The following is a 26,591-nucleotide window of genomic DNA, read 5'->3' as shown; positions in this document are numbered from 1 at the left end:
CTCCAGTTTCTCTGGCTTATCCTAGCTTCAGACATACATGCTGCTGCAGAATTGGCTCCTCCAGCAGAGCTCCCCTTTTCTTGCCTTGTCATCCTGCTCAGTGGATTTTCTGAGAATAAGGTATCTACACGCAGAGCTGTCATGTACACCTAGCTCTCCTGCAAAGAACTTCTGAAAAGCCACAAGGAAACGACTCCCTCCCGCTGCTTCTATTTTAGAGTCGTGGAAATGTCTTGGCATTCATGCTGTGGGATTGTGGCTGGTCTTTCTAAGATTACTCTGATGACTGACATTCGTAAGATCTTCCAGTGTAGAAATAAGTCATCACTAAACCTGCTTTGTACTGATCTGGAAACATGGAATTGAAAGCACCCATTATACGATTTTCATTGTGTTTGGAAGTAACAATCATGCAACATGCAATCCACAGTTTCTTTTGAAATAAATAGAGAATATTTTATGTACTATATTAAAGCATACAGACAAAAACATCAAAACATAAAATTGAGCTTCTTCTGTGTGATATTGATGTCAAGTGTGGTCACGTTGGGAGTAATACCATTTCATGGCCACAGAAAACAAATAATAATAAAAACTCATTGCACCTTGATCAACTGCCAGGAGAGATGGTAGATAAAGTGCAACCAAGGAGAACTGTTATGGGAATTAAGTTTGAAATTTCAAATGTCTTCTTCCTACTTGGAGAGCAAAAACATCAGTCATAAACATACATAAAAATCACTATATTTAACAAAAAAGCCAACTGTAGCTGAACAGGACAAATACTGAATCATCTGGGAGCTTTTAAAAGAAATCAATTCCTTAGGTCTGTCCAAGCATTACGGAAATACACTCTCTGGGAATGTAGCCTAAGAATCTGTATTTTTGGAAAGCTAACTCACTTAATTCTATTGTTATAAAGGTTCAGAAACCAAATCAAGGGGATACTGTGACTTGTTGCTCAGATGCCCCTGTCCCCTAGCTGCCACCTCCCTGGGTGTAGCCCACTGGTTGATGTGATAGGACAAAGACCTCATATGCATGCCTAGATTTGGGATAACTCTTAAGGAAAAACACCTGCAGCGCTTTCCTTGAGCTTGGATGCTTCTCTCACTCCTGCACAGATATTATTCCCAGGAGCACTCCTCAATGAAATTTCTGCACGCAACTCTCCATCTTAGAATCAGTTTCTCTGGGGACTCAACCAAAGATAGCTGGTGTTTACATGGTCCTTGAATGCAGACTCTAAACTAGTCCGTGGCTGACGTGGAGCAAGTTGAGAAAGGTATATGTATGGAGGGAAGAACAGGGAGTCCCAAGGCTTTATGAATTAGAGTATGAGTCAGGTGGGAAATCAGTGGGACATTCAAATGGAGGATGGCCCAGGGGCTGGGTCAGAGTCCCAGTGGAGGAGGAGGGCATCAGTGAGGAGGCTGGCCTGCACAGAATATCTAAAGTGGGGAGGGACTTTTGCCTGGAGCAGGGAGAGGTCGGCCCTGCATCGCCTCTTAGAGTCAGGGAAGGGTGAGAAAGAAATCCCTCCAGGACTAAAGCAGCAGTGCAAGCCCAACACTGGGTTTAGAAGCCCAAATGAAGTGAGGGATGTTTGTACAAGAGATGATGCAATAGCAGCTCAGAGTAGGGAGTCAGCCAATGTGAGTTAGGTAGAGCATCCACATGGTGCTTGTTGAAAGGAGTCAGAAAATGGATCGTGTACAGAAGGTACATGTAACAGAACTCTCTCCAATAAAGTGCCTGCACACAAATTCTGATCTCAGTCTGCTTCTTGGGGGATCTGACCTAAGACACTACTGGACAGGCAACATCTAATGCAGCTGTACTGAGAAGAAGGGGGGTAACTGGTTTTTTTAAACTCTTGGGTTCCATCCAGTATCATTCCTTATAATCTTGTACACCAAAACACTAATAATGACAATGAGAGGGAAAGAGAGTCAGAAACTGCAGAAAACATGAGTAGGAGCAGGAGTAGCAGCTACTGATGTTAAACACCGAATGTATGCACTACTGTACAGGCTTCACATGTTTAGTCCTATTTTATTCTCAGTAGCCACACAGAAAGTGTTATCCTGATTTCATAGTGGAGGAACTAAAATTAGAGGATTTTCATACACAACTAATAATGTCCCCTATTATCTGAATCCCAAAGTGATTGATTTAAGTCTCCCTAGAGCCTCTTCCATTTGTAAGAACAGGGTTAGAGGAGAGAGTTGCGAAGAGTGACAAAGCCCCATTAGGTTCTAGGCAATCGATGATAAGTGGTCAAGGGCCAGAGTATCACAGCTAATAAGAATAGCTAAGATGTATCGAATAGTTGCTCTGTGCCAAGCATTGTACTGAGTTACTTACATGAATTTTCTCATTGAATCCTTAGGACTACTGCCTGAGGAGAGGTAACATAATTAACCCCTTTTACCAATGAGGATACTGATGCTCAAAGGATTTAAATAACGTTTGCGGTTCACACAAACAGTGTAGTTTAATGGTTCTCAAACTTCAGCATGGAGGAACACCTGGAGAACTTTCTAAAACACAGAGGACACGATTCTACTCCCAGAATTTATGTTTTAGAAGATCTGAAGTGGGATCTGAGCATTTGCACTTCTCCAAGTTCCCACATGATGCTGGCAATGCGGATTTGGAGACCACACTTGCAAATCGCTGGTAGAGACGAGGACAATGGTTAGAACCAACCTCAGGCGTTCTAACTATAGCACCCCCCGTATTCCCTGCTAAATGCATATTTTTAGCAAAACTAAACCTGGGTTAGGAATGAGAGCCATTGTCCTAACCTGACCTTTTTCATCATGCTAATCAAGGCATTTTGTATTTGTTACTTTGTAAAATAATAATAATTGAACCTTTGGCTAAATCCATGAAATATTGTGACACGTAACATTTTCCCTAATATAAACATAAATTCTCTTAGGTGGTTAATTAAGGAAGTAAATAACAATTTATTTCCAAAGGGAGATTGTACAGTAAGAGGTCCAGAGATTTAAGCACCCCCAGAGAAAGCAGGTGGCGCACCCTAAAGACCCTTAAGAACAAAGGTGTGTCAGGAAGCTGCGGAGTGTCAGGTGGGAAAGGAGAGAAGCTCCAGGAGGTAGGGGAATGAGAGAAGAGGACATGGTGAGTAACTATTTCACTTAATACAATTTCTCCTTCATTTGGCTTCAAAGGGGGCCCAGTGGTTTTTGCCCCTTGTTTGGAACGAGAAGAGAGCCTGGTAGAGCTCCTGCTCTAGGAGGGGCTTGCAGTTATTTAGATCCCACCGGCCGGCTCTGTAGAGGACAGATAAGATGTGTAGCCGGAAGTGGCACACAGTGATTTGAGCAAGGCATGGTTTGCAGTCATGTAACAATATGAAGACAGCACAAAACAGGTTATGTTCAAGTACCGGAACCTCTGGCATAGTTAGTAAAGGTGAGTAGGAGCCACAAAGAATTAAGTAGGGGGACTTCAAAGTGGAAGCATCAATGCTCACCCTGGGCCTTCCAGACCCTAAGACAATAGAACCTAACAAAAGGAAATGACTGGAATTACCTCCAGTCAAGCACCTCAAAGTAGAAAAAGCTTAATAACACTCTCCATCTAGCACATTGGATAGAACGTGTTCCTGTGGCCTGAAAGTTTTATTTTTATTAATTATAACTAGCATACCAGGCAATTCTATCATGGTAGCTATAAATGACTGACTTTATTGTGAAAGAGAAGCACTGTATGTTTTACAACATAATTCTTCTGAGAAGCTGACAATATTTCCAAATATTTCCTGATCTGTATCCCTTTGAGGAGTGAGGAAGATGTAATTAAATAGAGAGGATCTTCATTTCTTTGAAAGTGAGGTAACTTTTGACCCCATTTTCAAAATATGTATTATAGTAGCTTTGCTTTTTTGCAGTAATTTTCTTCCCCTTAAAATAAGTATATTTTTCCACCAAACCACTTAGGGATTAGTATGTGTTTAGGGAAACAGGATAACCAAAACGTGGAAATAAGACAAAAATAATTTTATAATTTGTAAAAATGTTGTACATTTATTAATAAAAATACCTGAGGATCATCTGATTCTGTCACAGAATATAATTTTGATTTCTTATTCACAGTTGATTAGGGCTCACATGTGTCTTATAACTCAATAATGTTAGAAGTTGAGTTGTAGAAAATAAACCAGATGTGATTTTTTTTGGTTTGTTTTTTGTTTTCCTGTTTGAGAAGGAAGATATCCCCCAAAGGTTATATAGCATATCGCCCTATAGGTTATTAATGAGTTTTGTATCAGACCAAGAAATCTTGTTCCAAATTTCTTTTTCTACTGAACTTATTGAATTCCTCATATCCTCTTTGAATCATCTTTGTCATTTTATATTAGTGAATCAAATAAATTTTTCACACATGCTAACTACTTGTACGAGTACTTTTTTTTTTTTTTAACAATTTGAGAATTGCACATTTTCAAGTATGTTGGATGAATCTATGTTCAAATCTTTTATCTATATATTTTTCCATGTCTCATTTCAAACTTGGCTGGGGGCCAATGGTTTGAATAAAGTTGATATAAACACAGTAAGTTCAGCAATCATATCATGGGTATTATGCACAAGACTTATGCTTCTTGTTACCTTAGCCATGGCTTTCAAAATTATAGGCTATTCATTAGTATTTTCACATAAAAATTTAAGAAGTCTTAGATCATTTAAATCAATCTGCTCCCTTGGAGCAGACCTATCCTCTGTCTTACCAAAAACTTGTGGGTAAATGTAGCTCATTTCAACAAATACTCTGATTCATACTGGGGGAAAAACAGAACGATAAGCTATAGTCTGTGCCCTTGGAGATCTTACAGTTTAATCCATATATTGATTTATTTCATACACATTTATGGAGTGACTCCTGAGCATCTACCCTTGCTTGATATAAGCAGTAAACAATTTCTCTTTCACTGAGTGTACTTTTCAAAAGTGGGAATGAGAGACAAAAACAGGTGCATAAAAAAAGTCAGGTGTTGGCATGTGCTATGAAGAAAAATTAGGGGAAGTAAGAGTAAGATGATGGAGGCTGCTGTTTTATATGTGGTTGGGGTGTGTGTATATGGTAGAGGGAGTTTCTCTGAGGAATTTTACATTTGAAAAAGGAACACAATGAAGAGAGGGTACAGTGTTATTCTTAATTTATATTGATCAAAACAAATAATATTACATTCATTGTCTGTGCTACAAAACTATTCTAAGAAAATATTTAAAATATGTAACCCCCTGCAAAGTGATGAGTGAAAGATAATCAACCCAAAATAGAATTTGTATAATAATGTTAGCTATAAATTGATTCTAAAAGTTATAAACGGGATACATTTTTGTCTTCTGAATTTACCTATAGTTAACTACACAGCAAAGGACCAAAGGATAATAGTTGTGTGTTTTTTTCCCCGATGTCAGGATCTCTTTGATTTCTAGTATCAATGTCAAAATAATTACCTTTTCTTGTTTTCCTTCAATTCCTCAAAATCTTGTCAAAATTTATCTTGCTTATATTGAGATAAGTAGTCCTTAACCCTGGCCGCACATTGGAATCACCCAGAAAATTTTAAACATGTAAGTTGCCTGGATCAGAACAACCAGATTCTGATGCAGCTGGTCTGGGGTGTAGCCTGAGCATCGGGATTTCGATGGATCCTCAGGTGATCCTAGTGTGCAGCCCACACTGAGAAGCCCCGTATAAATCATAACTTTACCAGGCAATTTCCTCCTTTGGCCACCCCCACCACAACCAACCCCAGAGTTTACAGCTGTCTTTCTTTTTATTTGTTGACAGAAGATCCCTGCCTGCTCATCACTTTAATAATACCATCTAACTCTTACTAGACCTTCCTAATAGCAGATTCCATTTCATTCTTTATATATGAAGACATTTTTTTTCCCCTTTGAGCTCACAGATTTCCTGTTTTAATTTGAACTAATCACTTTCTGGACCAATTAATTCATTGTTCTCACCCTAGAATTTTTTTCCTTACATTTAGTTCATCAATTTCATGCAAATCATGCCTCCTTCCCCTCCTTTTGCCTGTTTTGCTGGAATACACCTTAAGTGACTTCCTTAGCAATGTGTATAAGCATCCTTTTTAAGTTTTTTTAGATTAGAAAATGTTTTACTTACACCTTCACAATTGATCCAGCTGTGTATGGAATTCTAGGTTCAAAATTATGTTCTCTTGAAAATTTGATGATGTTGTTCCATTTTATTCTGACAACTAATGTTTCTGATGAGGAGTATGACGTGTTTTTCTGCTCCTGCTTGATTGATTGATTTATTCCTAAAACAATTTTAACCACATGTTCCCTAGCTTTGATTTTTATTATATGTTCTACATGATTCCATTATCTTTACCTCTGCCAAAACTTCTACTGAATATAACTTTTAATTTCCACATTTTCTTTATTAGTTTCTTAATGATCTTTTCTCTTAACATTCTGTTTATGTTTTGTGGATACAAGGTCATCTTGAATTACTCTGAAGATATGTTTTTTTTTTCTTTTTCTGTCTCTGAATTTTCACTTTTTCCTCTAGGATCATGTTTGTTTGTTTATTTTGGTCTTTCTTTTTCATATTGCAGATTTTCTTCAAACAGTTGGTGATCCATTATTGTTTTACAGTTAAAAATAAGGGGGTAGAAAGGTTAACTGAGGTTTCTGAGTTTGTGGGCATAGCTTGACTTGGAGGATTTGGGATGCCTCCAAATAGATGACTAGTTTTTCCCTAAGTCGGGGCTTCCCAAACGTCAGAATAACAAGGGTATCTCTTTGGAGACCAACACCCATCCCTGGGGCTCCAGTCCTCTTTGACCACTCAACTTAATCTCTTTAGAAAAGAGTCTTCCTTTTTACCAGGGAGGTACATATCAGAGTGTTGATAAGCTAGGAGAGAAGAGGAGGGAAGAGAGGAGCTAGATCTCCAATGCTCCATGGATAGACTATCAATTAATTACCTGTTTTCAGCTTCCTGACCCACTATCATCTGAGCCCAAATGTGGAGTTTCTGTGAGGACTACATGGAGAGACTATCTGTCTCCCCTCTTGGTGGGTTTCCCTTTGGATGTTCTGGGCTATGACTCCCTCCTCTCTGCTTAATTTTTTAAAACACTACCATCTGATTTCTGCCAGCCAGAAACTTTTGGAAATCTGTCATCCACTAATAACATCCCTCCATCATAATTTATCCATTAGTTTGGATTTATTCCTTTTCATTGCTTTCTCTATTATTATATTAATTGGGTCTTAGGTCAAGAGAGACTAGTATGTATGCTCAGCATATGTGCTGCTGAAGCAAGCACAACAAGTAGGTATGCTTATTGTGCCACCTGGACTTAGTGAAATCAAAGTTTCATTCTTATGTTTCCCTGTTACAAGTTATATTTGACCTGAAGAAAGTATTCTCCAAATAGACTGTGTTGATGATAACTAGAGAATTCACTTACAAGTGACAGATACATTACATCCAGAGTTTTACACTGTGATGGATGGTACCCAATTGATGACATCAAATACAGATTTTCTTTATCTAAGGCAGATGCTAGGACCAATAGATAGCCGTTTATGTTGGATATGCAGAGACCAGCCTGTGAGCCAGTGTACAGAAAGGGCTGGAGAAGCCTGATTCTTAAAGTTGGTAAGCCCAAGTCTCCCAACAGACAGGGACCACTTGAACTCCTCCTATACTCTCAGATTCACTCTCAGTTCCTCAGTCCAATACAACATGAGACAGGAGGAACTGAACTATCCAAATTCCAATAGTCTGTAATGTTATAGTCTCTTCTTGTCCAGCTCCAGGCTGCTATTTGTCCCACTCATCCTATGTAGCCTCCATAACTACCCTTCCCCACAAGACCTTTCTGCTCAGTCGTTTACCATCTCTGAATCCAGACAGGGATAGGGCTATGCTCTGCTTGACACTCCTGCTCACGGGCTGGGCACCTGTGAATCTGCTGGGCCATTCTGCCGGAGGCCGCCTGTCTGCCCTTGAATCAGTTGCGTGGATTCCACACCCTTTCCTCCTCCTACTGCTAGCACAAAGCTCCCCTGCTGCCAGCCTCCGCGTCACCATTCACAGTGATCTCTGGCTGCATTCTTTAAGCTTTGTACTTGCCCACCTGCCTGAACGTATCTGTCAGCATCTCTTGAAGGTGACTTTCTAGGATTTGTCTAGACCCATAAGTATGATACAAGTTAATTTCTACAAATATGAGATAGGACAAAGAGGATAACAAATTATCTAAAACAATATTAAAGGCCCATTTCTAACACTCTTCACAGTCTCCTCCCCAATGTTAATCTTCTAGTCTTTCAGCCCTGCCGTACTCTCACTTGTGAAGGAAAATCATAGGTCTGAGAGTGTGGGTTTGTCTAGAAGCAGGGTTCTGACAACTATACACTCTGGAACTATGGCAGAATATTTGTTTCCCCACCTAGAAATGGAGAACATAATACTACTATCTCAGATAATTTCTGTGAATTACTGAACATGATACACTATCAGGACCTAGAAATATCCAGACATTTATGTGGGATTCCACAGTGCTCCTCCTATATCGTATATATACTTGTGCCAATTCTACTGAATGCACTGAATTTGCCTATAAGAATTTGGGTGTGTGGACTTGATCTCAGCATTCAGTTTGGTGCCCTTGATTCTGGATTTTGTTCCAACTAAAAAGAAATATCTAAGACCAAAGCAACTGCTTCTAAATACTGTCCCATTTTAATTACTGTAAATTGAGGAATATTTATGCCATAATTTAATTTGTAAAATCTAAGTTAATCATTCTGGGAAAAGACTGTTTTTCATTATCTTGAGTAAGTGACAGCTAAATATTTCCCCATGAAACTATCATGGTAATATTATTTTGTAATGAGAAACAATGGTAGATAGAGGTTTGGAAAACTTCGTATTTAAAATTTCAAAGTGTCCTGTATAATGCAAATAGGTTTATTTGTTCAGTCTTACACCTACCATATAGCTTCTCCTAAATAGTTAAAGAAATCTTCCAAATTAATGTGGTGAAAAATATTGCAACAGTTTTTCAGTTAAATTATATCAGTGCTACAAAAACCAACACATAGGTCAATGGAAGAGAATAGAGAGCCCAGGAATAAACCCTTACTTATACGGTCAATTAATCTATGACAAAGGGAGAAAGCATATATACAATGGGGTAAAGACAGTCTCTTCAGTATATGGTGCAGGAAAAACTAGATGGATACATGAGAAAAAAAAAAAGCTGGGCCACTCTCTTATACTATATGCAAAAATAAACTCAAAATAGATTAGAGAATTTCATGTAAGATCGAAAAACATAAAACTCCTAGGAGAAAAATAGGTAGTAAACTATTTGACATCAGTCTTAGCAATTTGTTTTTGGATATGTCCCCTTGAGCAAGGGAAACAAAAACAAAAATAAACAAATGGGACTTCATCAAACTAAAAAGCATCTGAACAGCAAAGGAAACGATCAACAAAATAAAAAGACAACATATTGCATGGGAGAAGATATTCGCAAATGAAATATCTGATAAGGAGTTGACCACAAAATATATAAGAAACTCATACAACTCAATAACAAAAAATAAACAATCTGATTTTAAAAAAAAATGAACAGAGGATATGACATTTCCCCAAAGAATATATACAGATGGCCAACAGACATATGAAAGTGTGCTCAACATCACTAATCATCAGGGAAATGCAAATCAAAACCACAATGATATATCACCTCACACCTGTCAGAATCGCTATCATCAATAAATCAACAAACAATAAGTGTTGGCGAGGATATGGAGAAAAGGGAACACTCTGCACTGTGGGTGGGATTATAAATTGATACAGCCACTATGGAAAACAGTATGGAGTATCCTCAAAAAATTAAAAATAGAACTACCTTATGAACCAGCAATTCCATTTCTGGGTATTTATCCAAAGAAAATGAAAATACTGATTTGAAAAGATATATGTATCCTTATATTTATTGCAGTATTATTTACAATAGCCAAATAGCCAAGATACGATGAAAATAACCTAGGTGTCCAATGATAGATGAATGTTTAAACACACACACACACACACACACACACACACACACACACACACACACACCATATGGCTATGGTCTACAAAGCTGAATGTATTTCCTATCTATCCCTTTACAGAGAGTTGCTGGATGGAGCCTGTGCTACAATCACCTCACCACTGTGAGAGTGCTGGGGGGTTGTGTGGACGAAGCACAAAGCACAGCATGGGATAGTGAAAGGCAGAACCCCAGGCACTGCACTTATATGAAGCTATTTCTACCTCTGGGCTCTTCAGTTTGAAACTATAAATTATTTTTTGTTTTACTTTTCTTTTACTTACTAAGTCATTGGAGTTGGGTTTTCCTTTACTTCCTCATACAACAAAAATAATCTTGACTAATACCAAGAATAAGAATTAAAAATATAAGTAGAGCAGAAAAAATATCATAGCTAAGATCTGGGTAGTAAGAATTTTAAACATCTGCCCAACTTTGAGTAACCTTAAGGAACTAGGTGAATTTTTTTGCAACAAATATAAATATTTCTCCCTAAAAGTGACAAACACTTTTAGAAATAATTGAAGACAGACCAATAAGAGAATGATTTCTATCAAGACCGAGAGAGACAACATGTTAGCCCTTCTGTAATTAGGTCTTCACCAATAGCCTGGAGAGCTGGGATTCACAGCACACGCGTATACTACACTCTAGATAACAGTGTTTCATATGTTTCATTTTTAAAATTTCATTGCTGCTAGTTGAAACAGATATAGCTGCACAACAATTTAACTCTTTTGTTAGATTAATTCTGAAATGTCTCATGTTCAACTTTAGCTCCTTACTTTCTAGCACAGGATCATCCAATCAGGGTAGAACACAACAAGATCTTAAAGAATTAGTTCTGTCAAAGTACATTCTTATCTGAGAAAAACCAGCCCCTGAAACACCTCTAACTCTTTTCCATGTGGATAAATCTCCCTAAAATGTCCAATCTGTCTTATAAACTCTTAATAGTAATCACTAAGCTGATTAATGCTTTTTACAATTATGGAGTCACATTATTCATGATGCTTTATAATTTTTACAGTTGAATATTGCTGACTCTTAACATTATAGAAATGTAATAGGCATGAGACCTGCAGAGACTGAGTTCATTTCCTGTGCACTGTGTCTTCTCTTGGAGGACTTTTCCATCTTGGGTTTGTTGAGAAAGGGAAGCCATATTGTGTGAACCAATAATATTCCCTGTGATCTGGTCAAGAATATAGTGAGCCCTTATCTACGCAGAGGAAGAACTTTCTGTGTTCTGGGCTTTACTTGTAACAAAAAAAAAAAAAAAAAAAAAAGTATCTGTGAGTCTAAGAGCTTAATCTCTTTGTCTCCATTAGAATAAAATTTGCCCTAAATAAGCCCTCTTCAAGTCCTTAATTGAGAACAAGAAGCCTTAGTTCTGATTTGCCCTAACAGTTAGAGATTCTTCATTTTATGATAACAAGCAGTGATATAGCCCACCCTGCTCAACATAAATCTCACATGAAGACTGGAGAATAAGATTGCTGGTTAACCTTCCAAAGTTCCTAATAAGACTTGGATTAATCAACTGAAGCATCTATGTTTTACTGACATTCTTCTTATTAAGAAACTTCCTCTTAAACTCACTATGTACCTGACTTACATCTTTTCTCTATTGCTAACAATTAAAGATAAATCCCTAAGAGAGGATATGATGTCTGTGTTAGTTACCTAAAGCTGCATAACACATTCCTTCAAAACTTGATAGCTTAAAACAACAATGCTCATTATGTCACAGCAAGTCAGGAATTTAAGCACAGCTTAGCTGGGTCCTCTGGCTCTGGGTCTCTCCTAAGACTGCAATCAAGGATCTGGTTAGAGCTGTTATCACTTTAAAGTTCAACTGGAAAAAGATCCTTTTCCAAACTTGCTCACCTGGTAGTTCCAAGAGTCACTTCCTCATGGGCTGTTGGATTGAGAGCCTTAGTTTCCCAGCAGCTATTAGCCAGGGGCCTCCCTCCTTGGTTCTTTGCCATGTAGCTCTCTCCAGAAGGCAGCTCACAATGAAAACTGGTTTCATCAAAGTGAGCAAGCAAAGGAGAGAGGGAGGGAGGGAAGGAGAAAGGATGGGAGGGAGAGAGAGAGAGTGCCAGCAAGGTGAAAGTCATAGTCGTTTACAACCTAAGCTCAGAGATGGCATTCCAGCACCTTTGCCATATTCTGCGTGTTAGAGGCAAGTCAGCAAGTCCAGCCCACACATAAGGTGAGAAGATTCTCCAGGGTGTGGATATCAGTGAGTGGGGATCAGTGGGAGGCATCTTAGAAGTCTGACTACTACAACATCCTTATGAGTCAAGCTGCCAAAAGGGATTGAAATCGTAAGAAAAAATAATCTGAGTTCAGGGAGCTTATTTGCTAGACTGACAGGAGTTCAAATGTTGTAAAAAGACTCATCCCATACTTATTAAGGGCAGCTACTTCAAACTTACTCTTCATAAATCTCTCCAACCTATCACCTCTACCTTCATACTCAGTTCCTTATTCACAGAGAAAATGTTCCTTACAGAGACACTGTTCATTATTCACAGAGGAAATGAAAGCATCAAATGAGATTTTCCAAGCTGTAGACTGCCAAAAGAAAAATATGTGACTATATTTTTGCTCATCATTTTCTTTTTATTCTGATTTCAAAGAAAGAGATATTCTTATTTGAGGATAATTCCTTGCTGATACATACATTCTTTCTGCTCAAGGTCTTTACTTCCCATTTCTTTTCCTGTACGCTCAACACATGCCCCTTCGATGGCCTTTGTCATGGCATGTTAAGTTCCCAAGTTTCTCCCATGTTCTCTCCTTGTCCCCTTCAGAGAGCACGCCGTTGCTTTCCAGTTAACTACTTACTGCCTTCTATTTCCTCAATATACTTGAATATGGCTGCTATTTTCCTGAACATATGGGCCCAACTCTTGTCAAAATGATTTTCTTCTAGCTAAATTCAATTGTCTCTTCCCAATCCTTAGCTTAATTAGCTTTCTGTGTCATTTAGTGCATCTGATTGACCCCACCTTCTAGAGATATGCTCCTCCTCTGACATCCATAACATCACTTTCTTATGGTGTTGCCCTACTTGTCTATCCACTCTTTCTTAATCCTCTTGGCAGAGGAATCAGTCTGATTGAATGTTCATTTTTTGATTTCTAGGTCAGACCTTCTCTTTTATTCTGTAAGTACCCCTAAGAAGACTTCTGCCACTTTCCTATTTTAATTACCATCTCTATGTGAACATCTCCTAAAGTTTTACCTTCAGCACAAATTTCTCTCTCCTAAGTCTCAAGCTCCTGTCTAACTATATAAGAAAAGTCTATTTGGTGATTTAAGTTCAATGTCAAACCAAACTCTTCACTCCCCTCAACCAAATCTATAGCTCCTAGGAAATCCCTCCTCTTTCTGAGAAGAATTCCCTCCATTCTGCCAGCCAAGTCGGAATTCTGGGTGAATCCTTGATTCCTCCCTGTACATGGATACCTCTCTCCTGCCAATCAATCATCAATTTTCTATCAATAGGAAGATAAAAACTAGATGCCAGGTAATCCTTTCCCATTACTTCATAGCCCCCACACACTATTTGAATGAAAACTGAATGAAAATTAGACATGTAAAGAAGTGACCCTAAACAAAAATCTAGATGGCTATGTGCTGAGCAGAATAATGGTCTCTGAAAGGTGTCCATGTCCTAATGCTCAGAACTTATGAATATGTTATATTACATGGCATGGGGGCGATCAAGTTATAGATGGATGCAATTAAGGGTGCTAATTAAATCATCTTAAAATAGGGAGATTTATCTTGGATTATCTGGGTAGGCCCAATGTAATTACAAAAGTCCTTAAAAGTGGGAGTGAGGAGAAGAGTCAGTGTCAGAGTTCTTCAATATAAGAAAGACTAAACCAGCTGTTGCTGGCTTTGATGATAGAAGGGATTTGTGAGTCAAGGAATGGGGACAGCCTTTCGAAGTTGTAAAAGGCAAGAAACTGGATTCTCCCCTTGAGTCTCCAGAAAGTAATACAGTCCTGCCAACACCTAGATTGTAGCCCAGTGAGATGATTTGTACTCTTGTGACCTCTAGAACTTTAAGATAATACATTTACATTATGTTCAGCCACTAAGTTTGTGGTCATTTGTTACAGCAGCAATAGGAAAGTAATACAACCTACGTGTTCTTTGTCATTTTAATTCTTTATGTTAGAATAAAGCAGAGATGAGCTATTATTAAAATCAGAAATGAAAGTGGGGACATTATTATCAATTCTATAGGAAGAAGTATTCTTAGAGAGTACCATGTTCATGAACAATTTTATGCCGACCAGTTGGATAACCTAAATGCAATGCAAAAAATTCCTGGAAACACAAAATCTGAATAGAGCAATACCTAGTAAAAAAATTGTCTTGTTATTCAAAGATCTCCTAACAAAGAAAAGCCCTGGACCAGATGGTCTCACTGGTAAATTCTACAAACATTTAAAGAAGAACTAACACCATTCCTTGTAAAACTTTTCCAGAAACATTAAAGAGGGAACACTTTCTAACTCATTATAGGAGGCTGTATTACTGTGATACCAAAGCCAGACAGACACTATAAGAAAACTATAGGCCAACATTCCTTATGAATATTTGATGTAAAAATGCTCAAGAAAATACTAACAAACAAAAGTCAGTATCATATTAAAAGAACCATCTGAAACCTATCACAAACCTTTCTTCTCCTATCAGTCTTATTTGACATTGTACTGCAAATCCTAGTTAGTGACAAAAGACAAGGAAAGGAAATTAGAGGTATACAGCTTGGGAAGGAAGAAACAAAACTGTTTGCAGATGACGTTACTGTCCATGTATAAAATTCCCCAAAACTGACTGAAAATATCCTCCTGAAACTAAGCAACATGATAAAAGTCAATTACTTTTGTATAACAATATAGCTAGCTAGCTAGATATCGACAATGAAAAACAAAACAAAACAAACCTTTCCATTTACAACAGCATCCAAAAAAGGACATACTCAGGTAGAAATCAAACAAGCATACATAGGATCTTGATGCATAAAAATAACAAAACTCTACTGAAATAAATCAAAGATCTAAACATCACAAAACTTGGCTAGGAATCTAAGAATCCCATTCACTGAAGTAAACAGGACCTCAGTATAATACTGACCATTTCTCACAGGATCTCAATGATGCTTGATCTTCCTTTTTATTCTTATATCACTTCTTTCACTCACCAACTTTCTCACAACCTTCTACAGTTAACATCCTTTCACATTTCTGATAAAACTACTGAAGCATAATTTGAAATGGCTGCTAATTTCAGTTTGTGTATGTGTGAGTATGCATATCACACAGTTATGGGGTGTGTGTGTGTGTGTGTGTGTGTGTATAAACATTTACTTTTGTTTGGAGAGAACAGTCGATTTGATATATAAGATTGTTTCTCTGTAGTATCAAACCTATAATGTGTGAGTTTTCTTGTTTTTAAATCTATGTACACAGTAACTGCCAACGTCATAAGAATAATGGAATTACATTACTCTGTTTCTGTTATACCTATTTTATTAATGGGATTTAAGCATAATCAATGTACTTCAAACATATCATGAGACCAACAACTTATTAAATCAATGTCAACAGTATATAAAAAGTAGCCCTTTCGATACTGTACATGATAGTTATTAAATAGAAACTGTACTCTTGTATGATAAAAGTTATTTTTTCACTATTTCAAAAAAGGAGCTCAGTAAATCTGTTCACTGGAAAAAATAATGCATGACATACACTTTTTCCTATGGTTAATAAGTAAAGTTTAGAAAGATGCTGCAGACCCAAAGAAAAGAAAAGAAAACTGCCCATAGGCTTTTAGAAACACAGAGTGGCACAGGATTTATTTACTATTCCAAAGGGCACGACTGCCTAGAAGATGAATCACAAAACTGGATATATCTCAAACAGCATAAGTAACGTCTTCTTAAATTTTGTTCAGATCTAGTAGTATTTTTGTTTTGTATAAAGCATCAATTTTTATAGAGAAATAGAAATGCAACTGGCTTGGATACCTTCATTAGTTTAGAATTCCACAATAAAGTTCAGAAAATTAGAAAAGAGCGAGCACAAATTAGAAAAGAGAGAGCACGAATTAAAAATATATATATATTTGCACATCTAACAAATTTCCAAACAGCTCAAAGACCTGACAACCCTTTACCACTGGATCACACACTAACTACACACTCATTAAGGAGAGATTGGAAAACTGCACGAAGTGCTTTACTGGCTTCATGTCATTCTTCGTACAGTGGAAAATAATGAACTCCATTCTTGACGGAAAGAGGCCACTTGTATTCAAGTGCCAGTTACTTACTTTCCTAATCACTTATGTCATCCCTCATGTTGTCTTCTCTTAAATGAAATGAGTTGGGGGTGGGCAAATATTAAAGTGATGTTTTCCATTGTCCAAATTACAAGACAACATATTTTAGTAGAGTAAGTTCCTCTACATTTGATAAAAGATATTATCAAATGTGAAATAACAGTAGCATTTACTTGTCAACACTAAAATGTAACTCCAAGTTTATTTCTGGGTCAGAAAATAGTTCAGTATCACACTACCTTATCCAGTGCAGGTCTTAATAGTTGGAATTAGCCATGCAAATATCCCTATCTCCATAGAGACTAAAGAATGATCAGTTTTATATGTAAATACATTTAGTATAAATACTCTAGAGACCACAGAGACTGCTGCAGTTATTAGTGAAGCTGCACTTAATTTGATGCTCACCCCAATTCCTTTCTAGGAAAAATTCAAGAGGCTGAACATAATCTGAGTTCAGACTTCATGCTTGCCATATTTGATAAAACTAGGATAGAACCAGTAAAATTGCTTTCTTTTAAGATGGTGACTGCTTTTCTGGTTGAGATGTAAATATGCAAGTCCTCTGCTCCCCTCCCAAGGTTAATCAGTACTTTGTTCTGAGTATGTTGCTTTCCCCTGATGTCCAATTCTCTATGCTTACTTACTGGCTAGTCTTTATCTGTAATACAGACAACACAAAGCCCAAGTGAAGAGTGAAACACAATGTGAGGATGGCTGACTGTTGCCAGGGCACAAATTTGGCTTTGTCACCACTGTCCTTTTATCACTTGGAAAACTCCCACCAATATACAGACATTTTGGGTTGTACCTTGTAGTAAACTATGAAAATTTGGTTAAGCTAAGTCTTAACACACAAACTGCTGGTGTGTAGGCCAAGGGCACCGCAAGACACCCCTAATGATTGCTGGGACTGCTCATGATTCTCTGAGGAAATGTATGTACATAATTATCCTTTATATCCCCATTCCCACAGGCCTTTGCAGTTAGTGTATACGAATAACACAGCTTTCCTTATCTTGATAATCTTTCAGCCCAGACCTGGTCTTGTTTCCAGAGTCTCTTTTGCCATCCTTATCCCTATCTTTCCTATCTTATTTCCATAGTCTGGTAAATAAGTAGCTAATTTCCTCCCCTCATTTGTGTTTTCTGCCCTTGCCTTATCTCCATTTTATATCTACCAATAAAGACCTACATCTGTCTATTTTTTATCAGTTTCTACTTTGGTAAACCCATCCCTTTACTTTGAATGTTTCCTGAAATCAGGACACCACATCAAACACAGGAAGGTTAATAGAAACAGAAACCATTCAGGATAGACTTGAGAAAGATTTTGCTTCTCCAAGCCCACCTACCCAAACATCACAACTGTAGGTTCCGGCTTAAGTAGTTGGGGCTCACAACTAAGGTTACTAAATTACTTTATCCCCAAACTGGCTGAATCTTTAAACCACAAGAAGAAATAGTTTTGTAAGCACCACTGAAACTACCCTGGCTCTACTGCACATGAAGCTGGAGTAAGGATCTGATTGAACTGAGTAAGGATTCAGTTCAAAAGCCTGGATAAAAAAAAAAGCAGGAAGAGTTTGGAGCTTCCCCTGGAAGTCTTCTTGAGGACCAGCGTTGATCACTTTTTAAACCATCTCTTATTTGCCCAAATGTATAAGCTTCTTTCTCATTAGGAATTAGTTTTACTAGGAATATCCAATAAGAATGAAACCTCCTTTCTACTCAGAAATATGAAATATCAGATGCAGTCCTTACACTGTAAGGCAGCTGTATTTTGTGTTGGTGATGCAATTTCTAGTAGTTGGGAGAATTAGGACTGTGCTTATCTATTTTTAACATCCCATACTTCAATTTTTAATCCAGTAAGAAGTTTTTTCCATGAATTTATCTCAAGTAAAGAGAGCAGAGAAGTAAATACTTAGTGTAACTCGGGTTTGTCTATCCACTCACGAGTGATTGACGACTCCTGCCAGACCCTACACCAACCTGCAGAGAAGATTCACCCCCTTCTTCACTTTAACAAGAATGTTGGGATTTTAACAGCCTTTGCAATTGTAGAATCCAGGAGTATTTTAATTCAAATCTCTACAAAATAATTCTGTTTTCCCCTAGATTGAAGTCCTTACTCAACCAAGGATTTTCTGTTCCTTTTATAGATTTCTCACCTACAAAGTATCTAGCCTCCTGCCTCTACCCTTCATGTTTCTCATGGACACTTACCAGTCTCCACCCTATTACACAGTGCAGTCAAACTCCACTGCAGTTTCTACTCCCAAATTTGTATATCCAAATTCATCACAATAATATGCAAAACAAAAACACTTCCATTTCAAGACCCATCGTTCTTTGAGAACAATTTAGCGGTCCCTTTTACTACTTTATGTGACCTTTGGTGTCTTATCACTGAATCAGACCTCCACACACCCACGGTTTTCAAAATGTATCTTTTTAAAATCTGTAAAGTACTCTTAAGAATATTAATGAACCAAATAATCTCTATATTTTTATACATGTGAAGAAAATACACCCTGAGTTGGTGTCTTTTAGTATTCTCAACTGAGAAGAAGGGAGTGTCACCATATTATTCTTGCCCATTTTCCTTTATAGCAAGTCTGTTGACTTGTTGAAGATTTTACACTCTTAAGAAATTATTACTGAATTCAGAAGAAAATTTTACTCTCTATTTTCTTAATTTTTTTTTTCAGTTACAGTTGACATTCAGTATTGTTTTACATTAGTTTTAGATGTACAGCATAGTGGTTAGACATTTATATAATTTATCCAGTTATTCCTCCCGATTAGTCTAGTACACCCCAAGCGATATACATAGTCGTTGCAATAATCCCTATGCTCTACCTTTACATCCCTCTGACTATTTTGTAACTACCAATTTGTATTTCTTAATCCCTTCACCTTTTTGACCCACCCTCTACTCCCTTCCCCTCTGGCAAACATCAGTTTGTTCTCCATATCTATAAGCCTGTTTCTGTTTTGTTTGTTCATTTATATTGTTCTATTTTCACCAATGCTTGTTTGCTGATCTCCAGATGCAAACTAAAATTCTTAACACCTTCCGTGTACATCCCATCTTCTGTAGGCCTGAAGAGTCACAGAACAAAGTACCAATACTGGGGAGTGGATACAGAGCTTCCCTCAAGTAACTCAAACCCTGCTTCTTTTGAGATTCTGGGAAAAATGAGGCACCCTATTTATTAAACTAATCTGTAGCAACACCTTTACAAAATATAGGTACTACTTGGGCTCATTTACAACACAGAAGTGGTCATAGACTTAATTTTCACATCTGAGATATTCTCCAAACCTCTTAGAAAAAAACACATTCTATTGAAATGCTATCAATTATTAAGCAGTTGAAGTACTTAAAATGCCATTTTTGTATGCTATCCCTCATTAACCAATGTCCTTTTGTCACTTGAAGAATGCAACTGTCCCTAATTGTCAATTTAGAATTAAATTTGATTACCAAATGACATTATCAATGACTCCTAATTAAAAACCGTAGATTCTGAAAATTCAACCTAGCATTTTATTCCCATGTCAGCCAGTATTATGAGATTCATGATTTAGCTGGGTTTATTCTGTTGTTCTTTATGAAAACATATGCCTCGTTTATTAAACACAATTTAGAGTGATGTAGCTTTTACAATTTTACATCATTTGATGGCTATCAGTAATGCAATGTATTGTAATTTAAACCAGGAGATAGCCATTAATATTTAAAACAAAGATTACTGACATTTAATAAAATATATTATGTGAACATCATGGCTTAATTCTACTTCCAATATTCCCTGTCACATCTGCTCTCCTATGTACTTTCTCATAAAATAAACAAGAGAATTGCTACTCTTTGGGACTGATGGCTGGTCCAATAAGATTTGTAGTGTAGTGTAATTGCTATTCTGCTATTGTAAGTCATGATCTAGTAATTTAATATAAAAGAGCTAGACAATTTCAGTTACATATTCCCATTATGTGGTTCTCAGTGATAAGGAACTTTCAACATGAGGAGAATGCTTCATGTCATTGGTCTCAACTTTTTTTTTTTTCATTTTGTGTCTTATATTTAAGGCTAACTTAATCACATTTCTCCCCAAATTGGCCTTACCTCCTGGTTTTTCTATTATTTTTTTTGTTAAATATGAGTATTTTTCTCTTAGTTATGCATGCTTGGCTTCTGAAAGTATTCTGTTTTCTTGACCCACTATATTCACTCATTCTAATACTCAAATGTCTTTTACACCCATATTTTTTTGTATTTAAAATATATATATTTACATCATATATATCTGTGTGTGTGTGTGTGTATGTGTGTATTTCCATTTTCCATCACTTTGATCCAAATCTTTACTCCATTCATTTGGACTATTCCAATTACTTCCTAACTAGTCTCCTTACTTACAAGCTCTCTGCCATCTAAAGTATTTACATGTTATATATTCATCTTCTTGCTATAAAGTTCCCAACACTCCCCTTCTGTTTCCAAGCCCCACAGCCCCTCATTGCTTAAAAATAAAATCCAAACAATAATCTAGCGCTCAAGGTCGTACACAATCTGATTCCAAACTTCTTCATATTTTTCAAGATATAAGCCATACTTTCTCTTAATCATGCCCTTATGTTTCCTCCTTTCTGCTTTTGTTTTATGCCATCCCCTGTATGTCTAATACTCTCTATACTCTTTTTTCACAAGCTGTTCAAGTTTTTGTTTAGATTCTACTTACTCATATGACCATAACCTTTAGAAGAGGTCTCTTCCCTAAACTTCTTAAAAGCTTTATGTTTGCATACCATATGAAACCTTATGGCTTGTTTCTCAGTTTTTCATGTTAGATTTATAGCCCCCAAAGCTGCTGACATCATCACATTCTTTTCTTTACCTAACACAGAGCAATGCATATAGGGAATAGTTCAATTGATATATATATATATATATATATATATATATACACATAATCATATATATGATATATTAGATATATCATATATATGATATATATCATATATATCATATATATATCATATATAATCATATATATCATATATAATCATATATATCATATATAATCATATATATCATATATAATCATATATATCATATATAATCATATATATCATATATAATCATATATATCATATATAATCATATATATCATATATAATCATATATATCATATATATATCATATATAATCATATATATCATATATAATCATATATATCATATATATGATATATGATATATATAAATATGATATATATCATATATATCATATATATGTCATATATGTATGATATATATGTATGATATATATATATATATATATATATGTAGATGCCATGAATGAAATAATAGCATACATACAAATCAAATTATGGCTTGCAGGCCAAATATGGTCTCCCACCAATTTCTGTAAATTAATATTTTGGGGACACAGCCATGTGTATTTGTTTACGTGTTGTCCATGGCTGTTTTTGCACTACCGCAGCAAAGATAAGTAGCTGCAACAGAGGCTCTATATGGCCCACAAAGTCTGAAATAGTTCAGGCTTTACAGAAGAGGTCCGCTGCAGAAGAAGTCTGCTGACCTGATATAGTACATTAAAGGAAGGCAGGAAAAAATGAACTTTGTTTGGGCGCCTGTACAGATTCCACAAGGAATGTCTCTCTGAGCCTGTTTCCATTCTATCGCTGACTTCCCCTTGCTGCCAGCACACCCACCAGTTCTGCGAGGAAGACTGTTCTTGGCTAAGCCACCTGAATCGGGCTTTTTGTAGTGTTTCTCAGGAGCACACCTGTTTCAAAGCATTTACACTGAGACACCTTAGATAAGCTTCTGCTGTCAATTGTTACAGGATATCCGCTGATCCTCACATACGGCCACTGACAAGCAACAGCTGCCATTCAGTCAGAACTAACCTATTAATTCCACCACCGTAAGACACAAGCTAAAACAAAGGTTGAAATGTGTCCCAACAATTATGGAAAATGTCCCAATTAAACATTAGAAGCCATTTTAGTGAGAAAATTCTTCTCAATATGCCAAAAGAGTGATTTAGCTGACTCCTTTTGACAAAATAAAAGCAATTTTAGCAATTTCAAAACTTTTATTTTAAAAGTCTTCTCTGAGTAAAGAATTTTAAATAGTACTTTATTTACAGCGAAAATGAAATAATTATTTTTGTACTTTTATATTCATACTTCCCCAAGTATATCGGAGTATGCTCATATGCATATTTATTCATCTATCTTGTTAAGTATTTCTCATTTCAAACCCAAAAATTCATAGGCTTACATCTATTCTAATTTAAATTCTAGGCAAAAATTGCAAAGGTTCCTTTGGATTATCCTAGCTACATAAAGTTTGATACTCATGTATTTATTCAGTGAGTACTTCTTAGGAGCTATCATGTTCCAGGCATCATGGAAATAGTATGGCATAGCAAAAAGCACACCAGATTTCTAGCAATCAGAACAAGGTTTAAATCACACCTCCATAAGCTGAGTGAATATAGATAACTTATTTAATGTGTTTGAGACAAAATTATTTTTTTTTAAATGTGGAACATGATATTTTCTGAAAGAGCTGTTTTAAAAATTATGTTTGGTAGCTGTGTTCGTCTGCCTGGCATACAAGGTCTGACAATTAAGTTTGTGAACTTGTTGGTATGATGTTGCTAACCTTTTTTGATATCAGAGGGATTCATTATTAATTTGTACCAATTGGACAAACAGTTAACCAAGTTTACTATTTGGAAGTGCTGAAAAGGCTGTGTGAAAAAGATATGCAACCTGAACTTTTTGCCAACAATTCATGGCTCTTGCATCACGACAATGCACCAGCTCACAATGTACTGTCTGTGAGGGGGTTTTTAGCCAGTAAACAAATAACTGTACTGAAACACCCTCCCTACTCACCTGATCTGGACCCCAATGACTTCTTTCTTTATCCAAAGATAAAGGAAATATTGAAAGGAAGACATTTTGATGACATTTAGGACATCAAGGGTAATATGATGACAGCTCTGATGGCCATTCCAGAAAAAGAGTTCCACAATTGCTTTGAAGGGTGGACTAGACGCTGGTGTTGGTGCATAGCTTCCCAAGGGGAGTACTTTGAAGATGACTATAGAGATATTCAGCGATGAGGTATGGAGCACTTTTTCTAGAATGAGTTCGCAAACTTCATTGTACGACATTCATATATTCACTTTAGGCTCTGCCTTCTATTAGGAGCTAGCCAGCCCTGTGTGCTGAACATAGGGGTGATCACGCAATCCAATCTGGACCAAGTATAGTGACCTCAACCTCCTGGTAAATTTCTAGGTTTGAGTATGTGTCCTAAGTCAGGACAATCAGAGTCCTTTCCAGGATTTTTACAACTATAGTTGGGCAAATGTCTCTTTGTCTATCAGATCATGAAACTGGAAGAGAGCAAATCTGGAGTTTCTGGTAAAAGTGCCCACTAAGTAAAGAAAGATGGTGCATAGCAGGAGAGAATAAAGCTAATATAATGATGGTGGGAGAGAGACTGAATTCCCTCTGTTCCAATCTCTAGCTCACAGGACTGTCATGAAGTCCTGCCACTACACCCCCTCCCTGCTAAAGCTGTATTCTTTATCATTAGAATCCTAACTAGTACAATACAGAGAGGCTTACAAAGGACAAAGTAAGTGTGCAATAAATGTTAGTTACCTTATTCTACGTCTGATTACCTGGGAGTAAGAGAATGAATTTTACATGGTCCTTGACCTGAAGATGCCTCTGGTTTAGTGTCTTCACTTTTTACACAGTGGGGACTGTGTTTCTCTTGTTTATTCCCAACACCTAGAGCAGTGCTTGACACACAGTAGGCAAACAATAAATATTTGCCAAATGAACAAATGGTTTAGTAAGTAAGTATTGTGCTGATATAATGAGTATTATAATAGACACATAAAGACATTTTTAAAAATTAGGATGAAACTTACCTAACAATGTTTTTGCAAGGTTTATAGATCAAATATATGTGAGTACATAACAGGAAAGTAATGAAATTGTACTTGTTAATAAACAGGATTAGTTACCCCGCGATACGCAGAGAGCAAGAAATGTCAATGTTCTCCATTCTTCTAAAGTAAAGCAAATATGGTTCGAAGAACCTCTGTACCAAGGGTGTCACAAGGCCTGAATCGAGCATTACTTGGGCTCTTTTCCCTTTCCATCACATCACACAAAATGCCTGGGCTTAGGATATCCTGGAAAACTAGAGGAGGCCCCTGGCCTCAGCCCACAGCATCACTGCATTACCTGAGGTTCTGGTGTGCATTGCTTTTCTCCTGCTCTTATCCATCACCATCTTCCCAGCACTATCTCTCTGAGTCTTGCCAAGATGCACACTCAGCAATCCCTTTCAAGTTGTGTCAAGAATGCTTTTGGCATGATGCCCAAGGGACATTATTGAATGGCCAGCACTTCCCAAATACCCACTCAGCAGCCATGCATCCCCAAGGTGCAGTATTCAGCTCGAGTTCTGATCTGCACTACCTGAATGATCCTACAAGCTGTCCTTTCCCCATTCTGATAGAGGTCACCTCCATAGATGAACACATTTTTTCAACTTAACCTATTTTTTTTTCTTCTCTTTCTTAAGTATCATAAAGACTGATTTTCCAAGTATGAGTTAGCCAGACCATCATAATTGGCCTGTTATCTCTACCTGGAACACAAAGCCATCCTCCTTAAAGGAAGAAGAATTTCCTTTTTATTTTCATCATGATTCCACTGGTGATCAAACAAGAAACATTTCTTCAGTCAAATTCTTCTGGCACTATTTTATTTGTGAAAAATTTATCTTCTACATCAATGTGGCCTTTGTTATCATTTTGATAATGATGATGATGATGAAGATGGTGATGATAAAATGAACTCATTAAAGTTGAAAATAAATGCAGATTCATCCATTTTTTTAGCTGTATACCAATTGTGATGATACCAATTGTGATGCATTTCCCTTAAGAGAAATACTGTTTTTAGAGATGACATCAGTTTGTCAGTTCGAATTGAGTAGAACAAGATTTCTCTTGCTACTTCAAAAATGTGAGACAAATATGCTCATGTCCTGTTCAAACATAGATAAGCATCATTAGTCTAAACCTTCCAGAATAGAAGGGAAGAAGGCTTGAACTCATCAAAATAAAAGACGCATGAGCAGAAGGCATGATGTATATACACAGAGAAGCCGTATGCTCCTTGTCCATTCCAAATCTGACATAGTTAAGGGCTTTCAGGTGTCATCCCAGCTTTAAAAGTTTTTTGCTGAAAGCTTCTTTAGCTGGAGCTCCAACTGCCAACCCACTGTCAGTCTAACTGTTTTTCATGTCAGCTGGTGATGAGCAATTAATGTCACATTAATGCAGTATCGCTCGCTCTCAGTCCTGACCCTTCACTGAGTGCCAGTAGCATTAGAAGTGCTAGATACACTATTCCCAGGCTACCTGTGGTAGCACAGACACTGAAGGGCTAGAATGCACTGAAAAAGACTACAGCCTCTGGGCCATAATTTATTAGGCTCAAAAGAGGAATTAACATCGACATATTTAGTGCCTACTAGAAGAGAAATATATTTCTGAGAAAGAGTTTCCCCCACCTCCTTTTGAGATATTTTCCCCAAATAGGCAATGGACTCAATAACTGTCAATGTAGGTAATCCATAATAACATCACATATTCCCTACCTTTGGGGTACAGAAAGTGCTTCAAAAAAAAACAACAACCTCAGAATCCAAATATGTGAAAATTACCCAAACCAGCCAAGAGATTAACAACCTTCCCTTTAAGATAAACTTTAATTCATTAGGTACTTTGCCATAGAAATGACACAAGAATATCTAATCTACAAAATTATCTATGTTTTCTAAAATTAAAATAGCATTGGCTGTACCATCTAATGTACAGCTTTCTCATTTTATTATAGTTAGAAATTCATGAGATATGATTAATGCTTAACCATTTTCTGTTCTCTTTAACATATGCATCATGAAAATGAACTATCAGAGATTTAAATATGCTATA

The sequence above is a fragment of the Rhinolophus sinicus genome, linkage group LG03 (assembly GCF_036562045.2).
Source record: "Rhinolophus sinicus isolate RSC01 linkage group LG03, ASM3656204v1, whole genome shotgun sequence".
Lineage (NCBI taxonomy): Eukaryota > Metazoa > Chordata > Mammalia > Chiroptera > Rhinolophidae > Rhinolophus > Rhinolophus sinicus.
Note: the sequence above shows the minus strand (reverse complement) of the source record.